We start from the raw sequence: 15,429 nt of genomic DNA, 5'->3' as shown, positions 1-15,429 counted from the left end.
CCCTTGAAGTTTACTCCCTATACACTTCGAGAGAGAAAATCTAAACTTTGCCTTCAGTCACTAAGGGCGCTAGTGTGCTGTAAGGTGAAAAAAACGCACTGAAATCAATGACGGGTTTTTAATAGAAAAATGCCAATCAATCAACAAGAAATCAATATATTTTATATTCGTAATTGCCGGCCGTATGAGAACAGGGCAAAAGCATCTGTCGACTGGATCAAAATGGCTTTTAAAAATCTTCAAAGTAAATAATAAGTTGATAAAGTTTCATTAATGAAAATCAGCCAATTTATTTAAAAACTTTGAAAACTCATCTTGGTTTATTTTATACATGTGACTTCTAACAGACGTTAACTTTAATGACTGAACTTTAAAAAATATATGAGAAGAAAAAACAGTTAGTTTGGTTTTGGTGTGCTTATAGCCTTAAAGCAAACCAGATTCCCCATCAGGTGACATCAACATAACAATAAATTCTTTTTCTTCTGCGTCGATTTCATCGATGCCAACTAATTTTGAAATATACCCTTTCGTATTCTGGGGATGTATACATGCGATATAATAATTTAGACTGCAGGAACTAGAATCAAAAATTTCACGGGGTTGCGGTAAAACATCAAATGTAACGAACTCGGCTTGATCTCCAGATAGACACGACCCTTTAACTTGAAATAAGTTATTTGGCCCAAATGCGTGAAATTTTCTTGTGCCTTGAATTGGTATAGCACTCAGCATCCGATTTTCAATCATTGTTTCATTTGATCTCGCTGCGTCTGACGTCACGTAAAAACATTTAACGTCAACACGATCAGTACCCCAGTCATAAAGTTGCGCGGGAGTCGTAATCTGATCATGAATTCCCCGCTGAAGACTTGCTAGTCTCGCCAAACGCTTAATAGTTCCGCCGATGCCGTCACGCGCATTTTTGCAGTGGCAAGAGGCAAAAAAATGCCATTCTGCCTCTAGTTGAAAGCCCTGAACATAAACAGATAAATTCACAACATTTTTCTTATTCTTATATTGAGCTCCGGAACCATCCGAGAAGTACTTAACCCTTTTTAGTGTAGGGTCCAATGACTTAAGATAGGTTAACACAGGCTTGAGGTATGCGTGAACGGATACAGTGTCGTGAGTTAAATGATCACTGATGATTGCCATCGAAACATTCCACGCACTTCCATCAATTTTTCTCATATTGGCCATAAATGAAAAATCGCTCACTAACACGCACGTTTCATGATTAACATTTTCTTTACTTTGGACAAAATAGGCACTTTGGTTGCGAGCTACAAAGTAGTGCGTTGGTAACTTGTTGACTAGAGCGATGAGTTTTTCAATATAATCATCTCTTTCCGCCAATATTGTTTCTAACTTGTTTCCTTCCGTATGGTACTATTGATGTAGGTTACACTTTCCCTTTCTTCTGAAATTAAGTCTTCTAAATAAAGTGTCAAGTTCTCTGTTCCTGGGCAATTTGAGCAATGGCTCATCATGCAATCTCTATTGTACACGGAACACACCACTTTGTCCATTAATAAATGACGGTCGTCGTAAAGTCCGATTCCCGATAACATTAATTTTACGCTTTGATAGTAGATGTATACGCACACTGAATGTGTACCACTTGCTTCGACGGTTATCACACGTTTCGGCCGCTGTTCCACGACTACGGAAAGGCCAAAAGTTTTCCCAACAACAGCATCTTTGAATTTTTTTGTATAGTCTGCATGAAGCTCGTTGGTATTGACAAGCAGCAATCTCTTTTGAATTTTTAGTCTCTTCCCGTTTGATTGTTTCACACTGATCACATTCTTCATTCTAGGCAGCTGCTTGCTGTATTCATCAGATGTAAAAAATTCGGTTTTACACTGCTTGTCTGCATCGGTCAATTGCCCTTTACGAATTTTTTCCGATGGTGGATCGGATAAAATTCCATATTTCTCCTTATTCGAACGCGCTTGTGACCAAACGTATTCCGACAAACCGAAATATTCACTAGTTTGTATATTTGTCCAACTACTTGGGGCCAAGTTTAAGAGAGACAGCTTCTTTCTTCGGTCTTCAGTTGAATTTATTTTCTCCTTAACAGCTTCCATCAACTCCAAATAATCGCTCATTGACGAATCATGATCGACGTAAAGAATATTTTGTTTCAAATTGTTTGAACTTTTAGAGCGTTGTTCTGTATTACTCTTATTAAGATGAGAAACGGGAGAAATAATTGAGGCACTTGAAAGAAGAGTTATAATGCGACGAGGGGTAATAACTCGTTCAACAGAAAATGGAGTTATATCACCGTCGTTAACGCAGTCAGGCTGGACATTTTCTTAATTGCTCGGCGATTGCGGTTCGAGATTCTGAATGTTCGTCACTTGAATATAGCAACGCGGACAAAGAACTTTTCCGGGAATTAATCTCAAATCATTTTTTAACTCGAACACGCTATCACTCAATTTGAGATCTATTTTGACATTACCACGAACAACCCTTTATGTTTCTTGAATGAATCGCAGCAGTTTTTAGAAAAATGGATCCGAGGCGTATCATAGTACCGAAATTAGATGAAGTAGTGATGAGCGCAGATTGTACTTATAATTTCACAATTGATCCTTAAATCAATCACGGGCTGAATCTCAACCGCTAACTCACGCAAAATAATTAAACTTCTTTTGGTCGTAAAATGTTGTAAGTGGCACTCACTATTAGACAATCACACCCACACAACAGTTATCTAATGATGAATCCTTGATGATAGAAACTATTACACATGATGTTTAGTGTTTATTTCTTCAGCGGGTTGTTGTTGTTGTCCCTGCTGGATATTCTTCCGGTGGAGTTAGAAATGGGTCTGGTTGTATGAGTGTCCCGGGAGATGTTTTGCTTTGCATGGCAGGGATTCGTTTGCGTATCATTCGTCGATTGTCGAGGCTGTGGTAATTCAGAATCGGAACAAGTGGTTTTTGGTCCGTAATTAGCTCGAATTTAGTTGGACCCTCGATAAACTGACGACATTTTTGCATTGTTCATGATGCTCCTAAAAATTAAAATTCGATCATCGCGTAACGTGATTCAGCTTCTGCAAGGTATCTGGAGCCTTCTTGGACCATCAACCAACTCCCATTGGCATCCTATTGTTGGAGAAAAAATCTCAAGCCTAAAAGGCGTGATGCGTCGACGTGAAGAAATGTTGGGCGTTTCTGGTCGTAAAAGGATAGGTCGTGCATTAGAGATAGAGCTTTTCTTGCTTTGAAGAACGCGTCTTCGTGCGGTGTCCTCCACTCCCATACCAGATCTTTCTTCAGGAGAGGTGAAAGTGGCTTCAACGACTCAGCAACTTTGGTAGAAAAGTTACCGACCTGTTTGCATAAACCATGAAATGATCTTACGTCTGTGATGTTTTTCGACCTCGGTAACTCGTGGAATGCTTTAGTTAGATCTGGATTTAGCTGAAAACAACCACTGGAGCTGTTTGTCGAACAGAACATGATTTTGCCAACATTGGTTGCGATGTTATGGTCAGCCACTCGTTGAAAAAGACAGAGGAAGCAGCTGAATATGTTCTTCATATATGCTGGAAAAGACGATCACGTCCTCGACGATTCTGCAATTGTTTGTGATACTGTAAAAAACACTGAAGATACAACGGCTGTAGTCGTCTCCTGCGTGCATTATACCACACGGTAGGAGCCAATACGTCCAAAAGGTATTGAGAACGTAGTTAGGGCTGCCGATTCCTCGTTCAGTTGCACTTGGTGGTAACCTTTTGAGGCATGGATCACCGTGAAGAATTTCATGCCGTGTGAAATCGTTCGCTCCGCCTGAAAGGGTGTGGCCGTGTCAAATCTAGGCCGGTTGATGTTCTGGTTTAGGATCTTGAAATATACACAGAATTAGAGGCCGCCATCTTGCTTTGGTGCTAGAACGATGGGGTGTGCCCAGGTTGTCTGCTCTGTTAATTTACGGATTATTTCCTGATGCTCGAGGAGGTCGAGCTCTTGTTTCAGACGTGGCATGAGTGGGATTGAGACGGGTCAGGATCCACGGATGGCGGCTGGAATTGTATCCTCCTTTAGTTCGAAATGGCATGCTGGACCCACGTAAGGTCAACAAATACCATCAAATATCCGCATAAACTCGGCAATTAGCTTTCTGAGATCCTCCTTTTTCTTCTTATCTGTTGGGTTTATACCAACTGTAGCCATGAGTTGCTGAAATAGTGTTGGGACCAGATCGTCCTGTGGCTCATTCTTTTCGAGCTTGCTAATACTTTCGTGAGGATAACCAGCCGGGAGCATCCGTAATGCTTTCTGAGTAGCTTTTGAATGGACTGGCTGCTTGAGATCCTGTAATATGTGGAACGTGGTTTTGATTGATTGGTTGGCGTTACTCTTTAGCCAAAGGACCTTGCATCGAAGGGTACAAGGCAGGTGGCTTCCTGTTGCTGTAATAGCATTGCTGCCCCCGGTTATTAAAAACGTGTCTGAAAAGTCGCTCCGGTACAGGTAGACTAGAATGGCGTCCATCTTGCCACCAGTGTCTTGCAGAATAGAAATGACTGTGTCTTTCTTGCTCTTACCGGGTTGAATGGTTGCTTCGATGAAATCAGATTCCTCAATTCCGGCAACGCGAGATGAAGGGCTGGTTTCAAGTGTAATGCATCCGGTTTGCGGTTTCTTAGCGCTGCTTTTATAGTTGCAAACTCTGGCGCAATGACCATGCTTCGAGCATTTGTTGCATCTTTTTTGTTCCTTGGCTGGGCCTTCTAGTCGTGAGTGGCGGGATTCAAAGCCACAATTCCAGCAACCTGCTACTTTATTTTCTCCTTCTGATTGCGTTTTGATCAGTTTGTCTTTTCCAGATTGGCGATGGTTTGGTTTCTTGTTGGGTTGCTTCTGTGCCTTGGCCTTCTTGTATGTGGAGGCACCCACTCCATGAATTACAGTAGGGTATCCAGTTTTTAGGTTTGTAGTCTGTTGAAAAGCAGCTTCTGCAACGCGTAGGATATCTACTGTTTGGTCGAGAGTAAGGTTTGCACCTTTTTCTACGAGTTAACGACGAATTTCGTCGTCGTAGAGTCTATAAAGTAATTGACCTAGGATGCGGGTTAGTTGACAATTTTCACAACAGTTGGTGGTTAATTCACACTTCTGGGCAACTCACAAAAATCACATATCCAATTGTCGGCTGCCTCATTCGCCCGTTGTTTGCTCAAGGAAAATTGTTGACGACTGACGTGTCGATTCCATTCCACGTTGTAACGTTCACGCATTTTTTGGATTATGACTTCGTAATTTTCCAATTCTGTTTCGGTTAGTCCCATAGACATCACGGCTTGAAGAGTGTCTTTAGAAAGGCATGACAATAAGATTTTCGTTTTGTAGGCTAGACGTTCATCTGCATCGAGTGCCGTGGGGATGGTAGAGAGTGAGAGAAAAATTTTCCACTGCTGGTGCCAGAGCTCGAATGAGTCTTTGTAGTCGTCAAGGTCGCATGTTGGGGGGTGACCCGTTTGGTTTGAATGCCTTCGGTGATATGGCTAGCACGTTCGTTTCTTCTGACTCAGCTTCTTCCAACGGTTTGAACAGTCGAGACAAGCCAAAAGTGGTTGTTGATTTCATTTCTTCAGTGTGTTTTATGATGAATAAACTATTATTGGACTTTCAAAACGTCGTTGACGAAATTAAATGTGGCCGTGGATGTGGCTCTGTATCTTGATGTCTCAAGAGCCCCTAGACATGCACGCCTACGCAAAAAAAATCGAGACCGCCATGAAAGCCGACACAGTAGTGCCGCGCACGCGCAAAAAGAAAAATGGCTTGACAAGACTGTTTTACTAGTCACTTGGGTCAAATAACTATTGACCCTGAAAAACTAACGCTAAGAGTCGTTAACATTAACACTACTTACTGCGCCATGGGATGACGTCAAGTAAACGAGGAACAAGGACGCCGTAGTGAGATAACAACCTGTATTAAATAGGCAACGGTAAAGTATGAGCGTCAGTTGAGACGCTCCGATCCATTAGATAAGTGAGACCAGAATGAACTCAGGGAGGTTAGGAGGCTGTCAAGTAGCCGACGGGTAATGACGTGTTGCAATGTCCCTTAAAGTCATTACATTTAGTGGATTGTTTTTTTCTGGTACTACGACACAGGCGCCCCCTTTACTTGAAAGATTTTGAGAGGAGAGGCTGGTGTTCTTTGCTTTAATGACTTTTTTACTCTATATTGGTAGGGGTGCTAGTGTCGGGTCCTACGCAGACTTGGCCCAACGATAAAAAAACGGGGTAGGGGACCAATGTTTGTGGGAGGGAGTGGTGTCAAGGGGGAGGGGTTGGTGTCGGATTTGGTTGGTGTCATGTGGGGCCGATGTCGGACCAGGCCGTTGTCGGGACACCAGTAGGGGCTAGTGTCAGGTTGTATAATGTCTCAGTCCCACTTGTTTGGCTACTTTTCCGAATCTATCAGGAGAAAAAGTTACTAATCCTACAGCAGACCACATCTTGGTAACCGAAATTTAGCTAGGGGTCGTACCAGAGTACCGACTTCTCCATTGTCAGGTACCTGCGTTAACAAAGTACCCAAAGGGTACTTTGTACTTCGTAGTTTTCGTTTTTTTTTTTATGTTTTAAAAATTTTATTTAAAGTTTATCGATAGTTTGAAGCAACAATTTGTTTACATTTATCTAAAAAAAGAATAATCAGAACAAATCAAAATAAAATTACAAGTCACAAGTGAACTAATATTCGTAGAACGAAAGATGTCGTTGAACCAAGAATATTAATATAAGAATTTAATATAAACATTTTGTCCAACAATACTTTTGTGAATTCTCTTTTTTTAAGATTCAACAACCTTAACAGAACTAAACAAACTTAATATCAGTAAGCTTGCTGATTACACAATAAATTGAAATTTGCAGTCATTACTGAAAACAGGTGAAAAGAAAGACACAGAAAAAAAATTCAATGCAATGTTACCATAAGATTTACTTGCTTTTAGTCAACTTAATTAATCTCCTTGATCTATATATCCTACCGTAATGAGCTCTCCTTACACCCTTCATGTCAACCGTTTTGGTTCATTTAATTTGGAAATTTATCACCACTCCCCCGCACGATCAATACGAAGCAGTTATTGTGTGAGCAACTCATCTCAGTGTAATTCCTCCCCCCTCGATACGCTCTGTGAAAACCAAGGCCACGCGAAAATCCTAGCCATGCCAACACGTTGATGCGCAAGGCACTGCCGTTCAATCTTGAAAAAAAAACCTTGAGAACCCGATATTGTACGAAACAATTTGCGATCTCTTGACCGTGTGTGTCCCACAGCACCTTAATGTAGTCTTGTGCGTAATTCACTTCCTCATCCGGTTCGTCGTCATTTGCATGAGTTTTCAGTAGCACGTTTACGATGTATGGGTTTCCATAGTGAACGACAGCTATTAGAGCTGTTTCGAATCTCGGCAGGAGTCTCGAATCTGAGTTGACATCGACTTACCATCTTGGGTCACAATCAGTAATAGCAATTGCCTTATTGCTCAATGGAGCTGCAGACTGCCCAGTGTAACAATAGTTAATCTTAAGTTTTGATTTGATAAAAGTTGTTTCTTGCTTCCTCCCTGACAATGTACTAGCGTTCATCTTCCTGTTTTTAAGGAGAAATATTTTCTATCTGCTGCTGGAGAATGTATTCCAGTTTGGTCGTTAGCTAATAGTTGTCCTATATGCTTGAAAGTTGCCCAGATTGAAGAAAATCAACTAGCATTGATGTTTTAGCCTCTTGAAAATTGTGGTGTTGAAATAACTTATTGTAAAGTCTGCAGAATATTCAAAGGCTTGGCCTTTGTCACTGCTCTTACTACAGTTGTTGAATGATATTTTTGTTTGTGCCAGAGTGTCGTTGATTGTGATGAGCTTTTTTAGGTAGTCCTGACACTGTATTCTGACACTATGTTCAATCCGGGTCACAGGTTTCCAGAGTTAGCACATTTCCTACGCCATTGTAGATTTGTAGGCTACGCATTTCTTGTTTGTTGGCTTTCCATTTTTAGGTAGTGAATTTTATCAAACGTCCGAATATTGGTGAATTAATGATGGTGGTCATTGCCCTTGGTTGCTCTAGTTGGATCGATGTTTCTTGAAAATTTTCGAGGTTGTCTGGTTCGTGTAGACTTTTCCAAAATCCCATTGTTGATTTTCGACGATTTTTTCTGTTCTGCTGCATTTTATAAGTTCTAATATCCTGGTTTCGAATTGTAACGCATAAATGTTTTCTTGTGATACAAGATTACTACTTCTTTTGGTACAGTTTAATATATCTCATATCTACCACTTTGTTTGATTTTGCATTGAAATAGAAGGAAATATACGTATTTTCAATCTGAATATCTCATGATTTTAAAGTGCATAATGTGCTACATCTAATATACCAGGTCTGTAAGCAGTATCTATACTTTTGGATGGAAACCGGATAAAATATACGTGTTTTTACTCTGAATATATCATGATTTTCATGTGCGGAATGCGCTAAATCTAATATACCAGGTCTACAAGAATTATCTATACTTTTACATTAGTACAGGATAAAAAATAGGTGTTTTCAATGTGAATATACCTATATATTATAATCTTCATGTGCGTATTCTACTACATCTAATATACCAAGTCTACAAGCAGTACCTTTACTTTTAAAACAGGATCATATATACGTGTTTTCAATGTCAATATATCATGAAGTTCTTCTGCACCATGCGCTACATCTAATATACCAGGTCTGAAAGTAGTATTTATACTTTTTCATTAAAACAGGATCACATATACTTGTTTTCAATGTGAATATATCTTGATTTTCACGTTCGAAATGCGCTACATCTAATATACTAGGTCTACAAGCAGTATCTATACTTTTAATTGAAACAGGGTCAAATATACGTCTCTGTGCCTGTCACAATGCAGACAGAGAAAGGTAGACCGAATCAAATGTATGACGTAGACTGTCATGACAAAGGCACTTAGAGGCTTCTTTTAAACCAGAAATGCGTTTATTTAACTTGCATAATTCACCTTCCCTTCCAGGGATGATGAATCCTTTAGGTTAGTTGAGATATATCTCTTCACTGATTTGTCTATATAAGGCAAAGGAATAATGGGTTTATTCATTCTTCCCGTAACAAGTTAATTAATTAAAAGCGGTTTTAAATAAATAACAAAGGCGGCTGATCCACAATGCAAATGAATTGGCTTCTTAGTCTAAGTCTACGAATATAAGCTAAATAAGGTGTCTTTTTATGTGCTATTTAACTTGTTAAAAAAATTTAACCGGTTCCCTGACATAATTATTTTCTTAAATAAGTTTCTTTTAAGTAAAATGTTATATAAATAAAAACTACGAAAATGAATCGGTTGAAATATCGACACATTCTTCATGGCGGCTTTTTTAAAGAGAAACTGTCCCGTGTACAGATCCTGCTCACGTCAGGTGTCTAATCTGTCATTAGTTATGGGTATCGAGTATGGTTCATTAAAGTGTAAATTTTCTTCTTCGACGTTTGCACATTTACCATGGTATCCTAGCGGGATCGAGTCGTAACTGCACAATCGTGAATGGGATTTTTTTAAATGGTAAGATCTAGATTCACTGGTTACAAACAAAAACATACGTCATTCGGTAAATTCAACGGGTCACACTCGTAGGTATCCGCTGCTCATCCAAAACGTATATGCTTGCATCAATATCGTTCTCATTGAATACTATATTTCCAACAATACAAAGCCCTGGGGAATGCCGATGGGAAAATGCGCGTGGACGCCCATATAAAATAAGCAGATTCACGTATTTAACACAATTGGGTATTTACACAATCTCCCTTTGATTATTTTCAATTTGACTAGGAAGAAAAGCAAAAGCAAAAGCAATACAAAGGAAATTCAAATTAGGCATCATATTATCTCATCTCATATGAAAATGTTACGGGGGAAGTTAAATGGCGTGCCGAGCGTTTAAAAGATTTGTTTTGGTTAGTGGCCGAGCGTTTAAGAGGGCTGCTACTTCTGCGATTACCGTTCGTAGGACCCGATCGGTAACTAAGCGATTTCCCACGCTGACTTTCATGGCCCGTTTGCACGATTACAGGATTCTCTCCCAAACACCACCAAAAATTTGGTCCGTGAGGGGGAGAGAAATGCCACTCGATTTTTTGACACGCCATCTTTGACTGCAGCTGTTGGTGTTGTTTTACCAATTCTATTAGAGCCTGGACGAATTCTTGTTCTCCAGCGACGAGATTGGTTCCATTATCGCTGTAGACGACGTTCGGCTTTCCACGTAGACTCACGAACCGGGTAAAGCATAGAAGAAATTCTTTAAGACTGAGGCCATCGGAGACTTCCAGGTGAACGGCTCTCGTTGTTAGGCACGTAAACAAGCACACCCAGCATTTTTCGTGTCTACATCCTCTTCCACCGACTCGTACTGTTAGAGGGCCGAAGTAATCGACTCCCGTATATGCGAAAGGTGGAAGATAGGGAGTGAGCCGATGGATTGGCAACGATGCCATGAGTTGTGGAACAGGCTTCAATGATCTACTTTTGCAAGGCCAGCAGGTGTTGACAACTGAGTTGATGACTTAACGTCCAGAGATTATCCAGTAACGTGTACGTAACTCCGTCAGCAATCTTTCGGACTTGATGTGGAGATTCCGCGTATGGTGATCCCATGCAATCCGCTGCGTCACAAGTTGATCGGCTGGAAGCAGGATGGGATGCTTTGTGGAATAATCTACTGGAGCCTGTAGTATTCGTTCGCCTAACGTAACGGTCCTGTTTTATCCAGGAAAGGGCTGAACGTGCGTAGTTTTGACTTCAGAGGCAACACCAAGCTCTTTCTTAAAGCGTAGATTTCTTCCGCAAATGCCAGTTCTTGAGTACGTTTAATGCAGAGTGTAAGGGCCGTCAACATTTATTCGGCCGTCAACTCTCCCACGGCTGGCTTGCAAATTCCCATCTTTGCTCTGGCGTTGGTCACGAACCTCCTGCACCAAGTGATAATTCTTTGGATCTTCAGTAAGCTGGAATATCTTCTTACACAGTCATCAATCGGGTGGTTTTCGTCCTTCGTTTTGACGGCGAAGACACGAATTACGTTTACGTCACTTTCCTCTGGTTCTGCGATCTCTTCCCAAATATCCCACTCCGACGGATCGAGTTTCAGGAACGATGGACCTTCGTGGAATTTCACCAACTCGTCGACGTTCTTCGGGTCGATGCCACGACTACACAGGTCTGCCGGATTGGTAATTCCGGAAACGTGACGCCATTGACTTCGATTGTAATCCGGAGGAGTCTGGCATGATCCAGGCCGATGTACTCCTTAACAACTGCATCATACTTCTGGGCGAAGGGTCGATCTCGTTGAAATCGCCTCTCCAGAGAATAAAGTTTCTTCAATGCAGTTTCCCGATTGTCCGGAAGGTTTACGTTGTCGGTCTTCCACATTAGGCCGACTTGATACCAATTTTCAACATTCTTTACTGTTGACTCGAAGATACGTTTTCCACGTAGATCGTCTTCGGAGAGAACAGGCTGCTCCATGTCTACGTCTTTCGCCTCCAGCTGCTAGAATTTCTTGACTAACTCGTTGAGGTCTTCAGGACGTTCCTCTGCTACTATATGGGCGATGAACGGACGTCCATCTTGTGGCGGGCCTGTTTGACCACCCAAGCAACAACCAAACGGTGTTTTTAAAGCGATAGGCCCAATTGTTCCAGCCGGCGGCTTGATGGAATCCATGTGGTCGTGGGCCTCTGCTACGTCGACTCCAATCAATACACCAATGTCTTCAGGTTGTACGTTCTGCACATCAATACCACGTAGGTGCGTCCCGGACTCCATTTGACGAGGGTTGATTGGGGGGTTCGGCGTCACCTTCAAATTGTCGACGGCGTAGGCGTGTTTAACTTCCAACCGGCTTCTTCCGTCGACGGACGAGAGGGAGAAATCCACAACGGTAGCTTGGACGTTAGATGTGGCTACTTCAAAGGAGGCAACGTTGATGCGTTTAGGCTGGCCAACGAGTCCCAAATTCTTTACTATTTCGCTCCTGGTGTGGTGTAGCTTCCGGTATCCAGAAATCCAAAAGTGTGAACCCATCTTACACCGACGCTAATACGAACGGGCACGATCTTGAAACTTACACGTCGCTTTAACGTTTCCTTCTGGGCCATTGTCCCAAGGAATGCAGTCGATGTAGACGCAGTCGTAGTCGTTGGATCCGATAATTTCCTCAGTGGAATGAATTCGGATCCGTGAAGCAGGGGATGGTGTCTTGATCCAGCACATCTATCTATGGTACATTTGATGTCTCTGGAACACTCCCTGCGTTCGTGCTTGCCGGTGAAGCATAGTAGACACCTTCCGGACTTAAATATGACTTCAGGCCGTTTCGTGGGCGTAAAAGACATAAACACGTTACAGCTGGCCAAGTTGTAAGCCCTGAAGTTACAAGCGAGACACCTGCACTGGTCAGTCTTTTCAACTGTTTTCTCCTCCGTCCTCTGTCGTCTTCCCATGGGAGCGGCTAACGAAGGTCATGATGCCGTTACTTTAGAGCCTTCCTCTGTCGAAACGTGTCCAATGGTGGACGTGTGAGAAGCGTTCGGTCTCTTGACTGGCTTCTTCTCATCAACCCGTACTGATTTGGACGTCGACGGGTTCAGAGACTCAAATACGATTTTACCATGTTGTTTACACATGTATTTTACTGTTACTCAGTCGTCCTAGTCTAGAACGTTCAATTCTGCACATCAGGGTAGTATGGCTGTGAAGTTCATGTACGAATCTCGATTATGAAAGGGTCACCACTGCTCCGTGCAACCGGTTGGTGAAGGTCTTGAGGCTCGCAGCATCTTGGCTCTTCAAAGGTGGAATCTGCAGCGGGTCGTCGAGATAGGTCTGGTCCATGACTTCGGTGCAGCCGTAGACTGCGTCGAGACAATCCCACACCACGGAGTACATGGTTCCATCAGCAAGGCACTCGCCAATCTCCTTCCGTACTTCTTTCGACAGCAGTTCTTCCAACAAGAACAGGAGGTCAGGAGAACCGTTGTATTCGTTTTCGTATAAGGATCGAAATTTGGCCTTAAACCGAGCGTAATTCTTCGGATTTCCATCGAACGGCTGGATCGTGAAGCTCGGGGTACGTGGACGACTACAGCAACCACCATGAGAAGGGTTGGAGCTGCCATTAGGAGGCTGGTGCTCAGGGGACGTGTCCGAAGACGTGTCGTCCCAAATGGAAGGGCCGCAGGCTGGATGCATGATAGGCAGTTGTCTTGAAGGCTGCTCTCGTGAAGAGGTGTCGGCGTCAAGCAGAGTTCTGCGATGCAGTACCGTGGCTTCGAGTGACTTCAAGGTAGACCGGGCGGAAACGTGTTTTCTAGTTGATAGAGTCTGTGGTCGGCTAGGTATGCGTGCTCTTTGGTCGATTACTTCCTCCTCAGGTGCACCTTGCTGACGCCAATCTTGGTTCGAAGGCCTTCGATTTGTGCGTTTAAGTCTAACTTAACCGCTTCAATCTTCTGATCCATGTCATGTAACGTCTTATGTGACTCTTTAACCAACTGAGTGTTGGCGGCGATTTCAGTGGACGTGACATGGGAGCTGTCTATGAGTTTGCCTAATTGCTCACCCATACCCTTTATAACCTTACTCAACGTTTCCGTGACTGAAGTTGCGTTGGCTTCCATCTGGATCTTTCATTGTTCCCACTTTACTTCCAGCTCCAGCATTTGCTTCTGGATGTGCAGGTCTAACTGGCTGATTTGTCTAGGAGGATCGGTTGGCGCCGACCGAGTAGACCTCTTCTGCGAAAACGTTGTGCTAATCGTGACGTCTGAAGCCGACGTCCCAATAGAACTGACTGAGTGACGAGACGACGTGGCAAACCTAATGGCGAAGTTGAGGATTTTCACGTGGGTGGTGTCAAATTTAACCTCCCATTTTTCACATGCTTGAAGTTGTGGATTCGTAATATCGGCAGGCTGTCCATATACTTGTGATAAAGATCTTTGACGTCTTCGTAGATATGAATTAATTCGTCTCGCCATGCTGCAACTTGCAACTTCTTGAGTATGATTGCTCCCATCTTGTGATCTGCCACTGCTTTTCAGAGCTGATTCGTTAACTTCGTGTGGGCCGCCTTTCTTCTCCCAAGTTTCTGCTTGAGATCGTTGTCTGGGAAGAGGGGGCTTTCATTCTTCACTGCTTCTGGCTTCATTTCGTCTTCTATAGAGATATTGCCGCGCGACTCAATACTCTCGGCTTTTGCTACGGCTTCACTCATGACGTAGAAACTTTCAAAGACAAGGAAGTAGTCACACGGAAGTGGATGTCGATGATTCACGTAGATACAGTGACGATACAGTCAGATACGCAACGCGTGGTAGACCAGGCTCTGCCTTCAGGCTGGCGTGGACGTATGCAAAAGTCTTGCAACAGGTAATACCCGACAATTTTACTGAATCTTAACACGTTTTTACTAGGGATGGCAAGAGAAATGCACGTGTTCGTTAAATCCCGGGTTTCGGCACCATTTGTTGCGCACGTTCACGTGCAATGGGAACGTGACAACAGAGATGAGGGATGGAGGGTGAATAAATGAAGATGAAAAATGACTAAGTGAAAACGGAATGGCTTTATTTCTTGATTGAAAAAGAGGGGGGAACAATGAGAGAGAGAGAGGAGAGCTGGGTACTGTCTGACCTCGTTACTTTACTGATACTAATTACGGGGAAGGTAGACGAGATGTCCTCGTCTACGACTTTTACAAATTACACTGAACAAAAGGGGCAAGGGCCACTTCACACGTAAACACAAATAAGAAGGCCCTTGCCACCTACAATCCTGCCCGTGAGGGCAGCACTGTAAGAGATAACTATATTATACTTTACTATATTATTGTTTACTTCTAGACTATAGTATGTTATGCTTTGTTGTACTATGTTATACTTTACTATGCTATACTTCACTGTACTGAACTATTCTATACTATACTATACTTTACTAAATTTCATTGAAGTGTAGCATGGGATAGCTCAGTGGCACAGTACTGGGTTGCTATGCATGCTATGCAAAGTAATATTACTTTTTACCTTACTGTTCAACAATATTTATTTTAGAAAGTGTAGTTTAGTTAAGTATACTATTTTAATATCTAGTCTGAGAAACGCGTACTTAAGTAATACTTTACTAAACTTACTAATTATAAATCGGGTTGTGTTTTTTCGTAATATTAATATCAGTATTAATTCCATGAATCCTCCAATGAATATGGAGTATTGGGTAGCTCAGTGGTATAGTCGCTGGACTGCTAAATATAATGCTGATTGTTCGAATCTAGCAGTGGTAAGAATGTACTTGTCTATGCAGATAA

Source organism: Daphnia magna, linkage group LG8, assembly GCF_020631705.1.
Source record: "Daphnia magna isolate NIES linkage group LG8, ASM2063170v1.1, whole genome shotgun sequence".
NCBI lineage: Eukaryota > Metazoa > Arthropoda > Branchiopoda > Diplostraca > Daphniidae > Daphnia > Daphnia magna.
Note: the sequence above shows the minus strand (reverse complement) of the source record.